This window comes from Malaya genurostris, chromosome 2, assembly GCF_030247185.1.
Source record: "Malaya genurostris strain Urasoe2022 chromosome 2, Malgen_1.1, whole genome shotgun sequence".
Taxonomy (NCBI): domain Eukaryota; kingdom Metazoa; phylum Arthropoda; class Insecta; order Diptera; family Culicidae; genus Malaya; species Malaya genurostris.
Window position 1 is genome coordinate 183,763,172 of NC_080571.1, and position 22,354 is coordinate 183,785,525.

At 35.4% G+C, this 22,354-nt stretch overlaps 1 long non-coding RNA gene across 1 annotated transcript; it reads right to left on the reverse strand.

Annotated features, from left to right (window-relative positions):
- Nucleotides 1-4,361: 4,361 nt before the first annotated feature.
- LOC131432648 (uncharacterized) lies at nucleotides 4,362-17,805 on the reverse strand. Its single transcript, XR_009229928.1, has 3 exons — nucleotides 17,409-17,805; nucleotides 16,547-16,610; nucleotides 4,362-16,467 (listed from the first exon to the last, which is right to left on the reverse strand). It is a non-coding gene; the product is annotated as an uncharacterized LOC131432648 (long non-coding RNA).
- Nucleotides 17,806-22,354: the final 4,549 nt, after the last annotated feature.

Sequence of the window (22,354 nt, forward strand, 5' to 3'; positions counted from 1 at the left end):
GAAAGGGTTCCAATCAGCTTTTTACAGCCCTGTCCAAAATGTATTGCCCTCCCCGTTAATTTGTATCAGGCCGAATTAGCGCATGCGCGCCATATAAACGCCTCTTTCAATATGAGGAAATTATATTATTACCCAACAGTTTCTATTATTTATTCATGTTGGTTTTCTTACCTTTGGTCATAGTTTATATTCTGTTTTACATTATTTCCAGTGTTCTTTTCAATTGTGTTTTGTAACTGTCTTTTGTTGTCCTTCTATTTTATTTCCATTCCGTACTTTTGCTGATGTTATTTTATTCCCTGAAATGTAAAAGTTAGTTGTATGCAATGGTCTTTTTATTCTTACCGATGTTCCATTTTGTATCTAAGATTTCCTAAGCGTGGTAATTAAATTATTTTCCAATTTTTCAGCTCCACATTTATCACATTTGTTCCTGCTTTTCTTGAGTATCTTATTCTTTTTTCCGGATTTCTTGGTTATGCTCAGTCATCCATTTCCGAACAAAAAAAAGAGAGACAAAAAAGGATCAGTGTTTTTTTAATGACATCTTTGTACGGCCGGTCATGATGGTTTGACGAAAAAAAAACTGAGAACTTGCATTTTTATTTAAATTATATTGACCCTTGGGTCCCATAAGTATTGCTACAGCATGTTCACATTTAGTTGTCTTCAGTTGATCCTTGACAGTGTTACCATCCGCTCAGCCACTTTTGAGCATCTGGTGTACACTGACCCACAATCGAAATGCATCACTCCAATTTGGTACAACGCACTCAAAGGCACGGTAAAATGTATATTGTATATACACACAAAAACACATACATACACCCAGTCACACACATACACACATGCATACATACCCACATGTATTCCATACGCAAGCATTATAACATTGAGTTACTATTTCTACTCTGATAGATCCTAACTAAAACTAGTGTGCCAATAGTCATCTCATTAGTAGAGTCACAATGTTATTTTAGCGATCACTCGACTTTTAATAAATGATTTGTGATAAATACAAAGTCTTTGCCTCGTCTCTAAGAAGCAATAACGCATAGCAGTAGTTCGGAAGTGGTTCAATACTGCTGTTTTAGCGAAGATAAATGCTCCAAATTTCATGTTATTTCTGAAATTAATCTATCAAACAGAGATAACAGAGCTCACTATAACTAATGGTTCTCGTATATGAAATGACTAATGGATTTGAGATGAATGGAGGTACCGTTACCCAATTTCTATCTCTTCTAATGATCGATCGTTAGTCCTGAGCTGAAACGGTGGCCTTCATTACCATTCTTGCTTGCACTTACTCTTACATTTCACTCACACATCATCTCACCCATCAGGTCCCAAACGATATATCCATCCTCACAATACAAACTGGATGAACATCGTTTGACTGCTATCAGTGGTTTGCCCATTGGTTAACTCATTATTATTCCGTTCTACAATATTCTGTATCATTACACAGTAATCCATTGTATACAAACCACCAATAAACGTCAAATATGGACTCGATTCACCGTTCACCTGTTGTCATCGTGTGAAACCCAATTGGGATACGTTCACTCCACTTAACTTCTACTTCACACTGGTTATAGGGACCGGTAGTATGAAAATAAAACATAAAAAGAGCTCAGTTAAGCCCTACCGGCCTCTCCAACCCCGGATGTTGGAGCGTAATGCAATCAACATTTTATTCACTCACAATCGAAAGGTATCACCATATACGGTTTGATACAACGCATACATACATACATGTATAAATATATACAGGCACCAAGGCATACTGACGTACGCACATATATACATACATATACACACATGTGTACATACATATCCATATATACAAATATGTATTTCACACACAAATATTGTAACATTGATTAAATAGTAAATTCTAATAGATAATAATTCTAATAGATAAATTCTAATAGATTTTAACTAAATTCATTGTGCCAATAGTCATTTCATTAATAGAGTCACCATATTATTCTACCGATTACTCGACTTTCAATAAATGAATTGTGATGAAATCAAATACAAAATTTTTGCTTCATCTCTGATAAGCAATACCGCATAAAAGTAGTTCAGATAGTAGTTCAATCTATCGAACAGACACAACAGATCTCGCTCTAACCAATGGTTTTCATATATGAAATGACTAATGGATTTGAGATGAATGGAGGTGCCGTCACCCAATTTCGATCTCTTTTATTGGTCGATCGTTAGTCCTGAGCTGAAACGGTGGCCTTTATTACCGTTCTTGCATTCCACTTCACTTATACTTCACTCACATATCACCTCATCCATCAGATCCCACACGAGCACACACAACCTCACAGAATAAACGTCAAAGATGAACTTAATTCACCATTCAACTATTCCGTTACCGTGTGAAACCTGACTGGGGTACGTTCATTTCGCTTAAGGTAGCGCTTCGCCGTGGTCAGGTCGAAGCGAGACAACTCACTGCTTGTGAGTGCGCATGTGGCATTTTGCACACCCCAATGCATGCGTTGACATTGTGTGCGTGCGGAAGAATAAGGAAAAACTCATTTATTTTTATAACTCGCACGATATCTTTCGATAAAAACGTTTATCAGGCACAATTTATATACGAATCGATAGAAAAATTAATTATCTAGAATCGTATGTTCTTGGAATTTCCGATTTCTTTCCCGTTTTCTCACAATTTTGGGTAAAGTGCGTGAAACCCCGGGATAGGCAGCGAACTCCCGTGACCACGGCGAAGCGCTACCTTAATTTCCACTTCACATCGGTAATAAGGGCCGGTAGTATGAAAATGAAACATAAAAAAGAGCTCAGTTAAGCCCTACCGGCCTCTCCAACCCCGGATGTTGGAGCGTATTGCAATCAACATCTTATTCAAATCGTTTCATGCCTCACTCAATAAACTCAATAATTAAACTAAAAGTTATAACACATATTTATATTAAATTGTAACAATAGTTAATCGTATCTGATGATGTTTGCAATACCGTCAAGCCCATCAACCACGGGAGGGCAAAATTGAAAACGAAATAAAGAACTTTTTTAACTACACAAAAAAGAACTAAAAAGCATCAATTTTCCATCTTAAATGCACCTCTTCGAACATGTAGGGAAAAATAGTTCAGAAATCTGCAATCAAATGGCAATTTTTTTTAAGAGGTATGTACATCTTATTCAGAAACTGACCGTACCGTGAATACTTCACTTTCATACCTGCATTCCAACTCCGTCTCTGTAAACTATCTATCAGAACATGACATTTCGACAGCACTGAAAACCTTAGACGCCTCAAAAGGGCCTGGCCTGGACAGTATACCACCAATATTTTTAAAAAATCTTGCTGAAGAACTTACACTACCAATACAACTACTTTTTAACTTATCATTTAATAAATGTACTTTTCCTAAAGCATGAAAACCTTCCTTTTTTATACCAATATTTGAATCTGGTGCAAAATCTAACATTCGGAACTACCGTGGAATAGCGAATATCTCATGCATTCCAAAATTATTTGAAAAAATTGTAAACGAAAAACGTTTTCATCAACATAAAAATGTAATAATAAACAAACAACATGGCTTTTTCAAAGGTCGCTCAACTACAACAAATCTCTTAGAATTTATGACATTCTCTTTGAATACAATGGACGCTGGAAACTCTTCACACTGACTTTAGCAAAGCTTTCGACCGTATTGACATACCATTAATTCTAAACAAACTACAAAAATATGGCATAGAACATAGCCTTCTGGAATGGCTCAAATCATACTTAACGAATCGTGTACAGGTAGTCCGCTTCCAAAACATACTGTCTGAACCAATTAATGTAACTTCTGGCGTACCTCAGGGTTCTCACTCCTTTTCATTTTACATATAAACGACATCAACTTGTAGAAAAATGTAAAATTGTACGAGATTTAGGCGTAATCATAGACTCCAAGCTCAATTTAGTGGAACTCTGCAATACCATAATCAATAAAGCAAATAGCATGCTAGGCTTTAATAAACGCTTCAGTCATAACTTCCAGGACCCATACACACTTAAATTTTTTAGCTGAAAATGCCGAGATTCGCACAGCCGAGTAATCAGCAATCATCTCGGCAAAAATAAAATAACTGAGCGTCTCGGCACCATCAAATTTGACAAACGTCAAATATTGCCGAAATCGCCAGCATAAGATTTACTGTTTGCTCAGTGAAACGTTCGCTGAATATTCGGCAATAAAATAAAACGAAAAAATGAAAAAAAAAAAACAAATTACCGAATCATCAGTAATTAAAAATCTAGTCAATTAATTTTTTTTGTAATTTCTAAACATTATAAACACACCATTCAGGATCAAAAAATTCATTTTATTAACACTTAAAGGAGGCTTACAAATTTGTTGCCAGTAGTGCTTAAAGCCTCTACCTTAAAACATGTAGCATAATAAAAAGCGGCGTTTCCGGATGCGGCCATCTTGAGTCGAGCTGGAAATATGAAAATAAAAATAAATATACAAAAATTTTCAATATTTAATGATGCATATACGGTATTGTTCAAAAAATAAACTTACTTTGATCTATTGAATTTGTCCATGCATTGGGTTATTTTTTCGCATATCCCCCAAAGTTTTGTCTCGAGGACTCTTTGAGCCCTGTGTTGGGTGTTTTTCCCTTATAATGTGATCTGATAAAGTCGCTTTTTATAAAGCGAAACATGTCACTATATTTATTCAATATTTTTACTTGCAAGTGGTTCCACGTTTCTTCGAAGATTATCCATTTTTTCACTCGAGAATTTCATCAGAAAATAATCGCGCAATGCGAAGCGAAAATGTGACGCGACAATAAATGACAGCTGTCGTGCTGAATCTCGGCAACAGCTAGCGCATATTCCGAAATCTCGGCAAACGTCTCTGCTGATGTCGGCATATCTGTTGTTTACTGATAAATTCAGCAAGCAATTATGTCAAATTTCGGCAAAGTGAAGCATTTTACCGAAATATCAGTGAATGCATTTAACGAAGTTTATAAACATGCGTATTGATTACTGAGCAATCAGCAAATTTAGGTGTTGCTGATCAGTTTCGGCATTTTATTATGCCGAGCTCAAGAAATGGTTTTAAGTGTGTACACAATTAAAATATTATACAGTACATATTTTGGACCTATTTTGAAATATTGCAGCCTAGTATGGAATTCATACAATTTTATTCACGAAGAACGCATCGAATCTATTCAAAAACAATTTCTTTTATATGCACTTCGTAAATTAAATTGGACATTTCCTTTACCACCATATGAAGCACGCTGTATGCTCATCAATATTCAAACACTTAAAGAACGCCGCGATCTTGCAATGCTTTATTTTATCAGCGACATTATTTCTCAACGCATTCAATCCCCTTCTTTATAATCGCAATTAAATTTTTACACACCTAGCCATCAATTACGAACCAGAAAATTATGTTTAGAAAGAAACACTAGAACAAATTATGCAAAATATAGCCCAATCAACCGAATAATGCGCCACTACAATCAATATTGCGAACATCTTGACCTTGGTATGTTATAAAATGAAATGAAATTCCAGCTTAGTCGAAATGAAATGAAATAATGCGAAAGTATCTAAGTAAACATTGTAAACCTTTTATATGTTGTCTACATTTGCTTGACGAAATAAATAAATAAAATTTAGTTGGTGTGTTGCTTGAATGATAACTGCTTGTCAAGAAAAACGCCAAGGTAGGGTAACAGAGGTATTTTGGCCCGCTTTAGGATCGATTTTATTTTGGCCCACTTTGTAAAAATATCCACCAAATGTTTTAATATCTTTGAAAAACCCTTCCGCAATAGGTAATTTAATGTGATTAGCTTCAAACTGATGCAACATGGGTTACCTAAGATCGATTGAATCCATATAGTTTGTTAGGTGGGCCAAAATATATGAAGTGGCCAAAATACCTCTGTTACCCTACTTGATACACGTCGATCTACCAATCATGAATCGCTCAATAAAGTATTCGAATTTCAAAGGCACTTTTTTCTCGTAAACGTTATGATCGAGCATTTGTCTGGATTAACGGTCATGTGATTGCAATTTGCCGGAAAAATGGGAAAAATCCATTACGTTTGTTTTGTATGGACAATGGAATTTTCCGTTGAAAAAGTCGCCTATGCTTGCTGGATCATCGATAGGTGTTTGACGCATTACGAGTTGCATAAGTGTTTGGTCGTTGAAGAAAAGAATACTAGATCGTTTACAAAATCGTTTGGCGCACTACGAGTTATTTTGTGTGGAGATTTCACATGCATACTTGATCTATGCTATTCGTCATTTAAAGCCACGTGCTTAATTGGGTATCGAAATTATTGCTTACCAAATGACTCAATGACGGAATGCATATTACTGTTCTAGAAAACCGCTGTAGATAGGAGAAAACCTTCTGATACCATTTACCAGCTGATGAATTGTCTTCAATGCAGTCAGATGAATAGTATTGGTCAATGCGGGCTCGAGTTTAACAATTCAGAAAAAAATTAAATGAATCAATAAAAAGACTGTACTGTAGATTTTCCTTGCATTTAGCTTTCTAATGATTTAGATTAGACTAAGCGCACACAATAAGTGACAATTAGATATCAATGATTAGTTGATAGTTGATGATAGTTCAAGCTGATTACCATAATGGATTGAGATTGCTATATTTATATTTCATATTTTATATCCTGTGAAGGATGTTCAAATTGGTCTCTCCAAGCAACAAAAAATTCAACAGTACCTGAAAAATATGTACTTTTTTAAAGCTCTAAAGTACGCGTGGCACTTTACAGCAACTTGAACATACAGAATAAGTCCTGAGGAAACTTTCTCGCTGCTTAAAAGCTGTACAAGAAACTGCTTCAAAGTTTGTTCTGTTGAACATACAAGTATTAGTAATTCCTTAAAAACGGACTTTTCAGAATGCTTTGTTTGCTGCTTAAGCCAAATATTTTTTACGAACTTCTGGTTACTTGGGCTAAATACAAATTGTAAACATATCCTAATCTACCGAATGAACAACTCTAGAAGAGAAACACCTCAACATTGTATTAAGTTTATCAATACAAAATTCTGGTTCAGGAGCTTTTTTATCGATTACCGGAAGCAAGAATTCAATCTAGAAGAGAAAATGTGGCACCTTCATTATGTCAAAACCGTTCGAGGGATCTCCTTTTGGTACATTGATTCAAAGGACGAGAGTCGGTAAGTCTGTTCATTTGCTCTATTTTTACTTAACAGAAGTTTTTCACATTTTCACATTGATTTTTGTTGACGTTTCTTTTTTTGGGCTAAAGCGAATGTGTGTCGAATTTCATTGACTGTAGGTTAATTATTCAGAAAAATATTGCAGAGAAACGTTAACCACATAGTCGTTTGGCAATTCTGCTCTCCGAAAACATAATTTCGAACAAATAATTTTCGGGCAAGACCAACTTCGACGGGCCAGCTAGTACATATATAAAGCGCGTAAATCGATGGTTGGGTGTAGCATCACATTTGCATTTGTCGAAAAATTTACAAATTTCTCGAATTAGCCACCCTACGCTTACTTAAAATGTCCAAAATAATTCAATACGGATTGCTTTTGATCGATTTATCAATCGGAAAAATAAAGCTTCTTTTTCATATTTATCACTCTACATTAATATACATATACCCATATATAAATAATTTCAAATTTGCGAGTATTGTATTTTACAAATCATCGTATCGAATGGAGTTCACTCGATCTTCGCCATTTATCCGCCAACCGAACGGTTCAAAATCAATTGCTTCGCCGAACACTGAGTACATATCAGCTTCGCATGAGCCGAGGGAAAAGTTTTCAAACTCTTCGCATGTTAACGCTCGGAGAACATGTCCGAGCAAATTTGCAAAAGCATCGGTGATCGGTTCGAATATTACTACCACTGTTCATCAGTGCATAGCAGTTCAATCTGAACTGCTATGACATTACATTTCGTGTGTAATGAGTCAAAGATGAGACGTAAACATATGCAAAATAAACTTTTTCCCCTTCAAATTACCACGTGTCTCTCATTGTCATCTTTCTCTTTTAAATATTACGTAGTCATTACTTAAATTTCTTGAAATTTTCCAATATAAATCGAATGCTTGTGGTTTTAGCTTGAAAGTTTTGCGAAGAGTAGAGCGTCAAATATAAAATCAATTCGATAATCATGTAAGAAAGAGCAAACAAAGAGAAACTGTCATTCAGGGTGGAAAGTGAATTGCCGATCCCGGTGTGCGAGATTAAAATTACTGGTTTTTAATATAGCCTGAAATCGTCTCTTTTTATTATTTTTTTTTCAAATATTCCTTCTATTAAAGCCTTAAACAGATATCCCATGTCTAATAAAGAACGTTATAATAGACCCGGTGATTGAGGATTGAAGTACTTTGCGGATATCTCGATGCATAATTAGGGAATTTTGATTATTACTAGTGCATATAAGAAAAACCTTTTTCTAGTCATCTAGAGGTTTTGGATACACGTAACGATTTCTTTCGAGCGCATATGACTGTTTTTATTATTTTTAGTATACATATGATAACTAAATATGATAAACCAACAAGGAAAATAAATCAATAAGAAACTTCAAAGCAATTATACAGAACTTTCTTCGTTCCTTCCGAAAGTGCAAGTGAACTCTCAGTACCGGTGGTAAAATTATAAACGGCATGATGCCACAGCGAACCTAAAATAATTTTGTCTTTACCAGGGCTTTGGTCATAATACAACAATTTGTCATACGGACATACGCTGTTTCAATTATAGCAATTCTCTTGCAAACACGGTTAATGAACAGATTGTCATAATCTGATTGTAATGGAAACCACAAAACCAATTAATAACAATATACTATCAGAAAAAAATTTTAAATTCTTGTATTATAAAATTTAATATAAAATCATCAGATGTATACCTGAGCAAAACCGTTCGGCTGTCACGACTGGCTCTTCTAAAACATCATTTTTTTTAATGTTTCTGTTAGTCAATAAACAATAAGTCCGTCATGTCATCACATTTTTGAAATGCAACATGTTTATGATTACAATTCAAATGATAGCTGTAAAACTCACAAGACATCGATCTGTTTTTCCTAACAGGATTCTAAATGTTAGGCATCTCTCGTGGAGTAATCAGAAACATACATAATCAGAAAGTATGAGTTCTGCATGATGAAATCTTTGCTGGTTTTTATACAGTTATATTTCCAATTGCCAACTAATTTATCTTCTATAAGAAATCCTTCTACAATCGACCTGATTCTTTGATTTTGATTCAGATCATCCACCAATAACATTCAAGTTTTCAAATTAGGAAACGAATAATACAATTAAGTATATATACTACTACCTTAGAGCCAATCGCCTAGAATACAAATCTCATATCGAAAGCAATGTAAACCCTGAAATTTATACAGTTTTTTCTTTGCGTGTGCGATTCCACAAAACACAAAACGAATGCATCATTTTCCACTGATACAAAGTAGCATGTTTAATGGACGTTCCATTTTAAATAAAAACGCGACCTCCACAATTGAAAAAATGAAACACAGGTAATGTGTCAAGTTCTTCCCCGGTTTGGTATTCACACTCAAATAAAAATTCACGTTCTATTCACTTGAAAAATCACGTAAAATAATTTCAAATGTCAAATTGAATATTTTACGTGACGAAAATGAATGTTATACGAACATTCCCTAAAATGAATAGAGTCATCACATAAGGTTTACGTGAATTAACCAAACCAAAATGAATTTCCGTGAATTTCCAGTGTGAAAAGCTCGATTTTGAAAATGGCGTACAGTGGACCTCAATGTGTAAGTAGTGTAAATATTTGCGAGAAATGTTATTTAATTACAATTTTTCACTACATCGTCCGGATTATTCCAGTATGAAAGTTTCCATGTGTTCAACTGCCGAGTGCCTGCGTGAGTCCGGAAGTTTGCCCGCTCCTGCCGAATGCTTCAAACAGGCTGTTGGTGCACCTAAAAACGAGTTCAAAATCGGTATAAAGCTAGAGACGCTGGAACCATGTAATGCGACTTCAACCTGCATTGGTAGTGTTGTGGGAGTTTTCGGATCTCGACTTCGGCTTCGGTTCGATGGCATTGAAAACAAAACCGATTTCTGGAGGCTTGTCGATTTGAGATACCACGACGCTATTAGTTGCTTTTAAGCTATTAAAATTATATGCTAATACTCTGAAATAAATAAGTTATTTCCATAGTATTTTTCATTTCATAGATTTATATAAAAATCTGAAATCTTCCTTTCGACTTCAACCAATATATAAAATAGTAATTCTCTGGTATCTGAATTTGATATGAACTGATAGGTAAATGTGATATGAACAGTACATTACATTTTACCTATGAAACACGTAACTTTTACTGGATTATGCATTAAACAGCTTTTAAATGCCAGTCCATTAATTCTACGTGAAGAGTTGGGTGGAAAATATTCACATAACTATACCATGATTATTATTTTGAGTGCACGACAAAAATATGGGTGGCATTAGGGCATGTTCAGGAGTGTTCTAGTTCTAGATGCATAATTTATGTCAGTTTTAAAATTATATCTGAATAATTATAACAAAATAAAGTGGCAGCCCCAGCAGAGTTTTAGAGCAAATTCAGCAACTGCAAGATTCATTTGGGTGGTCTATAATGTAAATGAAACTGAAACAAACGTATCCCCAGCAATTCGTTTTAGTTTTATTTATTCGACCAGTACTGTCAAATTTTAAACTGCACTGAGCCAAACCCTCACATTAGTTTCATGTGGAAAACTACATGAATAATTAAAACAGTCTACCACATAACATTCATATGCATCATATAGAATACAAATATACATTTATAATTTTTAAATGGTAGGTCGATAACTTTTAAGTGTGCAGCACTTACTCTTTATATGTGCAGCACTCAAGCAGATTTTGTTTCAGGTGTAAAGCACATACATATTATGTGATTGTAAGCTGTGAAAAAATTCTTCAAAATAGCAATGGCGGTAATTAGCAAGATAGAAGATAGCTTTAGCAGGCTTGAGATTCTCGAACTGAGGTAAATTACTTGAGTTCTGGAAGGTAAATTAATACTTGTAATCGAATATCATAATAGAAATTATTAGATTATGTTTTAGAATATCAAATATTGCCTAATTATTCACGATAACGGTCGAGCATAATGGAAACCTACAAAAAATATGTGGAATTACGATGATTTCTTTTGAAGTATAATGGAGGCAATGAAATGTTTTGTTTCAATGTGCATTTCATCATAATCATTTAGCGAGTGTTAATAAGAAATACTATAAGAATAATGAGATCTTTGGGAAATATATGTCTCACTGAATGGAATGTTATATAATTTTTCTTTGGTCAATTATAACGATAGAATCATTTGCTTACTATTAAATCAACATATACAAGATAAATGAGATTCCGATAAAAGATACATCGGCATCAAATAGAATGCATGTGAAATTCACATAAACCATACGTGTTGCCGAAAATGATTTTTATTTTATGAGTCATATGATTATTATATATGAACTAAGTAATATCTACGTGTAAAGTATTATGGAAAATATTTATATGTTTTTGCATTTGAATACTAAGTGATCATTTTTTTAGTGTGGTATACATTGCCGTTCTATTTTTTATATATTTGAAACACACACTCAAATAAAAATTCACGTTCGATTCACTTGAAAAATCACGTAGAATGGTTTCAAATGTCAAATTGGATATTTTACGTGACTAAAATGAATGTTATACGAACATCCCCTAAAATGAATAGAGTCATCACATAAGGTTTACGTGAATTGACCAAACGTCAAACAATCTACGTGAATTTCCAGTGTGAAAAACTCGCAGGGTGGCAAGTGAATTGCCGATTTCAATTTCCCGGTTTTTTCCCGGTTTTCCCGGTTTTTTGAGATAAAAATTCCCGGTTTTTTGAATAGGCTCAAATCGCTCCTGTTTAGTTTTTTTTAATATTTTTTAATTCAAACTTTATACAGATATCCCATGTCCAAAAAGCATCGTTGTAATAGGCCCGCTAATTGAGATTTCTCATACTTTCGAGGCATTTCGATGTATAAATAGAAAATATTCATTATAGCATGTACATATAAGAAAAGTATAAAGCCTTTTTAAAGTCATTCAGGGGTTTTGGTTACACCGATTTCTTCCGAGTGCACATGACTGTTTTTATTATTGTTTTGATATACATATGACTGAAAATAAATCAATAAGGAACAACAATCCCAAAAACGGACGCTTGCCACTCAGAAAAAAACAACAACAATCTATGCTTGCAACTTCAAATCATTTTGAACATTTTTTTTCTTCGCTCCTTCCGGAAGTGAAAGTGGAAATCTCAGTTTGGCGGGAAAATTTAAAAGGCATAATGGCCGGGGATGGTTTTTATCGTATCAAAGAACGCTTGCTAGCAACTCTTCACACGATTCAATCAGTGCCATCAAAGAGAGACGGATATAATCTCAGCAACAAAACACCGTCATGGTTCATATAACATAGAATGGACACCAGTGCGAAAGCGAATTTCTCTCGATAACCTGTCTGAGAATCAAAGGTTAGCTCGCTGCTGTAGGGATTCTCTCTGAAGCAACAAACGGTCGCTTATTCTCGTTTTGCGATCCGATTCTATACGGGCAGTGGATAATTGCGATAGAATCATTTTACTATTGCCGCTTATTCTAACTATGTGCATATAACCTTTGTATGCCGGACTGTACATATATAGTTCCCGGGCTGCGAAATACTCAGAGTATGAAGTGGAGTGAATTATCTCACGGTTCATGCATTGAGAGACATCGAGTTCTTGTAGCGTCTTCTACCAGATTGAAAATGTTGTATACAATGTTGAGCAATATAGAGCCACTTTCTGCCAAATTATCGGCAATAACAAACACTGATGATGGCACAGCGAATCTAACATAATATCGTCATTGCCAATGCTTCGGCCATGGTACAATAAATTGTTATATGGACATATACTGTTTAAAGTATGTCGCTTGCAAGCACATCTGTTCAATGAACGATATCATCAGATGAATTATCATGCTGTGATTGTGATAAAAACCATAAAACCAATTATTAACAAAGTCCTGTCAGAAAAAATTTTTAAATTTTCATGTAATAGAATTGAAATTAAAATCATTAGATGTATTAGATGTGTGTATTAGAAAATTTCGCAAACCCGTTCTTCTGCCACGACTTGCTCTTTTAAAACACCAATTTTTTCTAATGCATCTGTTAGTCAATAAACAATATTTACGATTTCAATGCGTTGATGGGTAAATAAATCAAATGATAGCAGTCAAAATGCACAATATATTGATCTATTTTTTCCTAATATGGTTCTAAATGCTCGTAGAGTAATCAGAGAAAACGAGTTCTTCATGATAAACTCAATCAATAACATTCAGCAATGATTAGCTCAATTAGTTATACATTCTACCAGCTTAGAACTTATCGACTAGAAAACTATCGAATGTAAACCCTGAAGTTGTTTTGGGAAAAATAGATATGACCGTATATAATTTAAATCATTACCTTATCGAAGTTACAAAAGCTCAAACTAAATTCAATTCACCTTTATCTACATCAATATTAACGTTCTTGTGATCCTGCTATTGAATAGTTGAAGACCTTTAAAAGAACATTAAACATAGATTCACTGAACAAATCAATCCATTTTCTAAATCTTTCTAAGATTCTAGTCCTCAGAAACCAGTTTCAACTCTCAAAAAGGAACTCAAATACTTCCTGTGAACGGTGAATAAGATCAAAGTCAACAACTCTTTTTTTAATCTTGCGAACCCTTTTGACATCTCACAGGAATATAAGCATAACACAAGTATTGCCTAAAGATGACATTACTGAGACAAATTATGATGAAACTTAAAAACATGAAGGTTCCTAAAAATGTTCAATAATTTTATTAAAAATTTTCCCTATGTAAACCTGAGATTTTGCCATAAATTTTGTAAGTGTGTTGAATACTTATTCAAAAATTTAATAAAAATCCAACAAAAGCATCCAAATTATCCTTATTTTTCAAAATGAGCTTTCATTATGTTGTTATTGATAACAACTTAAAAAAATTCTGATGCTTCCTGTTTGATTTAAAACTGTCTGCAAGGCTCTAAAAATCGTTGGACGAGACATGGGGTGTTGATCCAATTTCCAATGGACAATAAGTTATTTCAATACTTGTACTGAACATTTCGCTCAAACGCAAACTTGGGTATTGTCTCTTACTTTTCAATTGTTGAAAAAAATCATTATGCTAACAACTGTTACTCATAGGTGAGCTAGTAATATTTTCCCGGTTTTTCACTAAAATTCCCGACTTTTTCCCGGTTTTTCCCGGTGAAATCAAATTCCCGACTTTTTCCCGGTTTTCCCGATTTTCCCGGTCACTTGCCACCCTGAACTCGATTTTAAAAATGGCGAGCAGTGGCCCTGGAAGTGTAAGTAGTGTAAATATTTGCGAGAAAAGTTATTTAAGGTAGCGCTTCGCCGTGGTCAAGTCGAAGCGAGACAACTCACTGCTTCCTCTTGCTTTGTCGCCGAAATTTCACTCTAAATTGCAAATTTCTCCAATACTAACCCGATTCACGAAAAATCAAAAACATACGATTGTAGGTAAATGATTTTACTATGCATTTGGCGAAAAATATTAGAAAGCTTTTCTTTCGCGAGATTTCGTGCGATTTTGCATGCGTTGACATTGTGTGCGTGCGAAAGAATATGGAAAAACTCATTTATTTTTAAAACTCGCACGAAATCTTTCGATAAAAACGTTTATCAGGCACAGTTTATATACGAATCGATAGAAAAATTAATTATCTAGAATCGTATGTTCTTGGAATTTCCGTTTTCTTTACCGTTTTCTCACAATTTTGGGTAAAGTGCGTGAAACCCCGGGATAGACAGCGAACTCCCGTGACCACGGCGAAGCGCTACCTTAATTACAATTTTTTACTCCATCGACCGGACCATTCCAGTATGAAAGTTTCCATGTGTTCAACTGGACCGAGTGCCTGCGTGAGTCCGGAAGTTTACCCGCTCCTGCCGAATGCTTCAAACAGGCCGTCGGTATGAAGCTAGAGACACTGGAACCATGTAATGCGACTTCAACCTGCATAGGTAGTGTTGTGGGAGTTCTTGGATCTCGACTTCGGCTTCGGTTGGATGGCAGTGACAACATAAACGATTTCTGGAGGCTTGTCGATTTGAGATACCACGACGTTATTAGTTGCTTTTTAAGACATTGGAATTATATGACAATTTTCTGAAATAAATATTTTATATTTCATGGCATTTTTCATTTCATAGATTTATATTAAAATCTGGAATCTCCCTTTTGACTTCAACCAATATAAAAAATAGTAGTTTTCTGGTATCTAAATTTGATATGAAGTGATAGATAAATGTGATATGAACAGTACATTACATTTTACCTATGAAACACGTAACTTTTACTGGATTATGCATTAAACAGCTTTTAAATGCCAGTCCATTAAAACCTACGTGAAAAGTAGGGTGGAAAATATTCACATAACTTTTCACGTAACTATAATATGATTATTATTTTGAGTGCAGATAAAACGCTGTTGGGGCTGCCAGTTTATCTTGTTTTAATTTCTAGATTTACAATTTTAAAACTGACATAAATTATGCATCTAGAACTAGAACACTCCTGAATATGCCCTTATCTGTGTTTAAAATATTGAAAAAAATAGAACGGCAGCGTAAACCAGTTTTTAATTTGCCAGTAGAACTGTTCGAATAAATAAATCTAAAACGGCTTGTTGGGGATACGTTTGTTTCAGTGTCAGTTATATTATAGACCACCCATATGCATCTCGCAGCTGCTGCACGCAGAGAAATTGAGCATGTTTAAAATAACAAAACAGTTAGTAGTTTTTTAAATTTGATTTATATTCATTTCAAGCTAGAATATGATTGTTTCAAACCAATTTCTCCCTTCAACAAAAACAATGATCTCTGTTTGATTTGAATCAAAATTATGGTCCAACCAAACCAAAAATATAATTGTTCCGAATGAGTTTATTGTTGAAATAAACTAACAATTTTTTACATGTCAACCAAAGTTGAATTAATGTTACCGGCAGTGTTCTCGTTGACTCAATCCTGCTATAACTTCACATCTAGAAAAAACTTGGTTCAATTTATCTATGGTATTATTTGTGTAATGATACAACTAAGTTTACTGTTTAAATGAACCGTGTTAGTTTTATTTCATGTAAACCAGAACAATTTTTTCTCGCGCGTATACACCATTATTGACATTATTGTCTCCCACGGAAGAAGTTTGTACGCGTTTCATAAGTAAAAATTGATCTGCTTCTTTCATGTCCTAAGGGTACAAGTGTATGTATTGATGATAAAGTATATTTTAAAAATTTGTATAACATTACATAACACATTTTCTTTACCAAAAATATTTGATGCAGGTTCTCTATATTGGTCGGACTGATGGAGCACCGAATCGTTTGGATGCTATAAAAATTAAGAAACAGGGCTTTACAATTACATACAATGGTATGTGAATAATTCGATCGTGTAGCAACGGGAATGACGAAGCGTCTTAAAAAATTTCAAAATTAAAAATAATTGTTTTCTAGAAATTTTTAAACCAATATAAATCGAAATAAAAATAGTTTTAAATATAACCTTGTAAATTAGTTTTAAAGAAGTCATTTTATTTTTAAAAACAAACAAAAATGTATGATTTCAACAAACAAAAGCGTTAGTTGAAATAGCTAAATTTAAGGTAATTTATTTCAACTAAAAAGTTTGTAAATTTAAAGCGCAACAATTCTTAACTTTATCGAAGGTTCGTTCATTCGTAACAAATTTTTCAAATTGAATTCACTGTGAAATTGTTTGTCAAGAAATTGACAGGAACGCACAAGTGAAATATTTGTTGTTTTTATCAAATTGTCGTTTGAAACAAACTAACACACTGAGTAAAATTGATTATCATGTTTTGTAGTTTCAAGCAGCAATATTATTTATATCAAACCAGATTTTCTTTTGTCACTATTTTAACAAAAAAAATCGTTGCGTGAAACCCAAATTTGGTTATATTTACAATTTTTTTCTCTGCGTGTGAATTTGCTCTTAAAATTTTGGGTAAATGACCGATTATTTCTTTTGAGATCATACATAGATACACTCAAACTTTGACTTGATTGTAAAACATAGGTAGCCAGCATTGCCAAAGTTGTCATGATCCATTTACATAAATATTGAGGTCATCACTCGTTAGTTTGGTTTATATAATACGCTAATTACCTAAAATTGCGAAGTTGCACTTTAGTTGATTTTGGGTAAGTTTCTACCCAAAATTAGGTAGCGGCCGGCAAGAGTGTTAATGTATATATAATCACCGTCATCATCCTAAATAGTAGCACCAACATTGATTGAAAAACTGTGGTATGACAGATTACAAGCGAACACACGTTTTCTCTGCTAGGTTCAATATAAATGCTTAGCACACCAGTATATAATTTTAGTACCTCTATAATGAAACTCAAATCATTTTAAAATTATTTGTCACTACTTCAATCAACAACATGACAACCAAGGACAGCAATATTGTTATACTTAACCAGAGATGCCAGGTCAATTTTTAATTGCATATTAAATGCACTAAATAAATAGTTACACTTTGCAGATTTAGCAAACAAAATAAGCATTTTTATTGACTGCAATAAAAAAACTGCAGAATATCTGCAAAATTATGTATTCACAAATCTGGTAAATTCTGCAGTAGACATAATATCTGCAGTGCTAACAGAATTTTTTTTTCATTAACAACAAATCTTGAAATCTGGCATCTCTTGTATTTAGTGTGAAAATAATTCCTGTTTCGAAGAAGGGCGAAGCTTACATTCTACACTCAAAATAATAATCATGTTATAGTTACGTGAAAAGTTATGTGAATATTTTCCACCCTACTCTTCACGTAGGTTTTAATGAACTGGCATTTGAAAGCTGTTTAAAAGTTATCTGTTTCATAGGTAAAATGTAATGTACTGTTCATATCACATTTACCTATCAGTTCATATCAAAGGTTCAGCCATCTCCGAGAAAAGTTAGTACAAAAAAACGTTACATACACACATACACATACACATAGACACACAGACATTTTGCAACGAACTTTCTCGAGTAAACTTTTATCGTCGGAAGTTGTTGAGATGAATTATTTTTTCGGTCAATCTTTCATCGACGGAAGGGCGATAAAAACGAAGCTATTCAAATGCTTTCCGACGGAAGGGCAGAAGAACGGATTACTAAGAAACATTTTCGTATAAATTGAAAAGAAAAAAGGAGAACAAAAAAAGTTTCAAGTGATTGTTTTGTTACAGGGAAGTAACACCGAATAACAAGAGTGTTAAACTGTCCAAGTCGTCTAAATCTGACAAAGTAAGGTCCATGACCAACGAGCTTGAGGAATCAAAAACTAGGTTGGCAGTTATAGTAGAAACTCCACAGCAAGAACGAGCAGAGGCGTTGAAAGCGAATGTGGAGCTGCTTAACAAAACAAATAGCGTTTGCGAGAAAAGTTGTGTTGATTTTGAGGGATTTAGACCATCTAGTACTTGCCGGTCGGAGATAGTAATGAACGTAGAAGGATCCCGTGTTGTTTCATCTGTTAACCAACTTTCGGTATCTGCCTTGAACGTTCCTGAAGGAATTCCATTAGTAGACGATGACGACATAAACAGATGTTCTTTGAGTTATGAAAGGATTTGTTAATCGATTCGATGGAGCTGACCGGGATTGAAGATGAAAACACGCAATTTATTCTTCTCAGAATTCAAGCAGGTCCACGATTGCTTAATATTTAAAAAATACAAAGTCCATTTGAGGTTTTCCGTGTGAAGAGTCCAAACCGTTTTCTAACGCATTACACCGGTTGTACATCTGTTTGGGTTCAGAAATAATGCTTCAGAGAAGGAAACTAGCCTTGATGTGCCAAAAACAGATAAATCGGATTTTCAGTTTGTAAACCGTGTTACTGCAACAGCGAGACTATGCGAACTAAGTAATGATAAAGAGTTCGATGAAATAATTGGAACTATAGCAGGACAAGCTCGTAATCGCGACATACGGACAACTGCTCTTAGAATGTTGAACAGAGGATGCTCAATCACAGGCTTGATTGACAAGGTGCGCGAGATTGAATCTCTTCGAGTAAATGAGGATTACTACAAACAAAAACACGTGAACTGTGAGCTAGTTGTTATTGCCCTTGTTAACGTGAGGTTATGTCACCAAATCTTGAGAGCAAACAATGTTTTACCGTTGATGTAAGCTTCAAGGATTTTAGTGAACGTATTCCAAAAGAATGTAAGAATCTTCTCGAGTTTTAACTATTTTCATCGATAGGGTATAATAATCTTTATATATTTTTATACACTAAATTCGATAGTTTTAAGTAGGATAATTTAATTGAGAAAATAACGAAATACTCCTTTTTTTATATAAAGCACATTGTGATGCAGAAAATGACGTTATAGAAATGACTTGCTGTCTTCATTTTCCTTTGACAATCATTCTTGTATGACTCCATCGCGCGTCGATGACAATCTAGTCGATCGATCAGCAGCGCCGCTGCAGCGAGGGGTGTTGTCGGCACATATCCCCTCCCGTAAACCTAGTTGACGCCCTGGGTCATCTGGAAGCTTCGTAGGTTTACCATCCTTAACGACGTTCAACATCGCTAACTTAATCACAGACCGACGTATGGTACCATTCGCTGTACGCACCAGTGCTTGGCGTACTCTTCCGCCACGACCAACAACCGTTTCTATAACACGTCCTCGAATCCAACTGATTCCGTTTAGTTCCGTTCACGACAAATACCAGATCATCTTTCTCGAGCTCCTTGGTTTCTTCAAACCATTTGTTCCGACGTGTTATGACCGGCATATTCTTTTATCCATCTCTTCCAAAATTCACTGACGATATGCTGTGCCATGTTCCAGCTATTGCGAAGTGTAGCGTGTTCTGATACGGTAGCTGGCTCGATCTTGTTACCCGTTGAGCTGCCCAAGAGGAAGTGGTTCGGCGTCAATGATTCTTGGTCAGCGTGCTCCAACGGTATAGCGCTTCCGCTTCGTAGATTATAGTCTCCAATGTTTCATCGCTGGGTTTACGAGGATGGTCTAGTGATGAACCTATTGCTGTCTTTACAGATCTGACAAGCCGCTCCCACGCTCCGCCCATGTGAGGGGTCGCGCGCGGGATAAACTTCCATTTGGTGTGGGAGTTGGTGAAGGTAGTTGCAAGTGTTTCGTTTCTACGCGTGATTTCCTCCTGAAGCTGTTGGTTTGCTCCTTGAAAACAGGTGGCGTTATCCGAGTGAACGACCGCCGGTGAACCGCGTCGAGATACGAATCTCCGAACAGCCATAACACATGAATCTGTTGATAAACTATGCACTACCTCTGTTAGCCGCACTTGTGGGTTCTTCCGCGAAGGAAAGAAGAAACACAACGCTAACTGTTAGAATTGCGCCTTTTTAGATTTTGTGGACTTGTAGTTTGATCAAGGAGTACTACATTCAGTACCCTAGTCACAATTGCCAAGTTGCACTTCTAAATGCGCTTTCGGAAAGTGCAGAGGTTAGTTTCGGATAAACACTGACTGTCAAAACTTAGACTGAGACTGAAGTTTATTAAAACAAAAATAGAATTTATATACAAATGAACTTAATCTAGTACTTCTATAATGAGACAGAAACTTGAATCAGATAGACGTTTTTACATATACATTCATGTTTCGGCTCTACCGAACATCGTGATCAAATGCATTATCGTGTTCCTTTTAGCCTTCGATGGTACCTAGCCCTCGAACGAGCTAGTTCGGTCGGCCCTTATCTTTGTTTTTGGGTCTGAGCTCAGCAATAAAAAAGTATCAGGTACTGAGTCCAAACGGCGTGTCGGCTCATACAAAGTTTCGTCCCTTTGAGAGGGATCACGTGATCCTTGTTCCTTTCCTTGTTCGTATAAATTTCAGGTGTATCTTGAATATCGATGACAGCTATTTTAACCGCTGGTCACGTATATGTTTTCCCATCCGAGGTTCTAATTTCGGCTGATCTTACTTGATCATCTTTGGCAGTATAAACCTGAATTATTCGCCCCTTTATCCAATTTGAATGTATTTTATCGTCCTCAGCTATTGCAACGATGTCGTTCACTGCAATAGGCTCTATTTTATCGTTCCATTTGGACCTCTTACGAAGTGTGGGTAGATAACGCTTTATCCAGTATCCCCAAAACATTTCTGATCTGTGTTGAATCTTTTTCCAGATCTGTGAATCAACTATCTTAGCATTCGAGTCATATGGTGGAATGTAATTATTCGCTCTACCGATCAAGAAATGATTAGGTGTTAAAACAACATCCGTTAAATTACATGCCTTGTCGATTAAAGGTCGAGAATTAAGGATACCTTGTGCTTGCTTAAAGGATGATCTAAGTTCTTCGGGTGATGGCTTTCTAGGTCCTGAAGGGTTTATCATTATATTGAGTGCTGATTTTATGATTCTGATCAGCCTCTCCCATACTCCTCCGAAATGGGGGGCAGAAGGTGGATTAAAAGTTCTGCATTTTGATACTATTAGTAGTATCTTACTATGTTCAGATTTATTGTAGTCTTCAGGTTCAGGATTATCATAATCTTTAGAGAAATCTTGCTTTGGTAATCGAGATCCATTATTTCTTAATTAGACCGACGTATGGTACCATTCGCTGTACCACCAGTGCTTGGCGTACTCTTCCGCCACGACCAACAACCGTTTCTATGACACGTCCTCGAATCCACTGATTCCGTTTAGTTCCGTTCACGACAAATACCAGATCATCTTTCTCGAGCTCCTTGGTTTCTTCAAACCATTTGTTCCGACGTGTTGTGACCGGCATATTCTTTTATCCATCTCTTCCAAAATTCACTGACGATATGCTGTGCCATGTTCCAGCTATTGCGAAGTGTAGCGTGTTCTGATACGGTAGCTGGCTCGATCTTGTTACCCGTTGAGCTGCCCAAGAGGAAGTGGTTCGGCGTCAATGATTCTTGGTCAGCGTGCTCCAACGGTATAGCGCTTCCGCTTCGTAGATTATAGTCTCCAATGTTTCATCGCTGGGTTTACGAGGATGGTCTAGTGATGAACCTATTGCTGTCTTTACAGATCTGACAAGCCGCTCCCACGCTCCGCCCATGTGAGG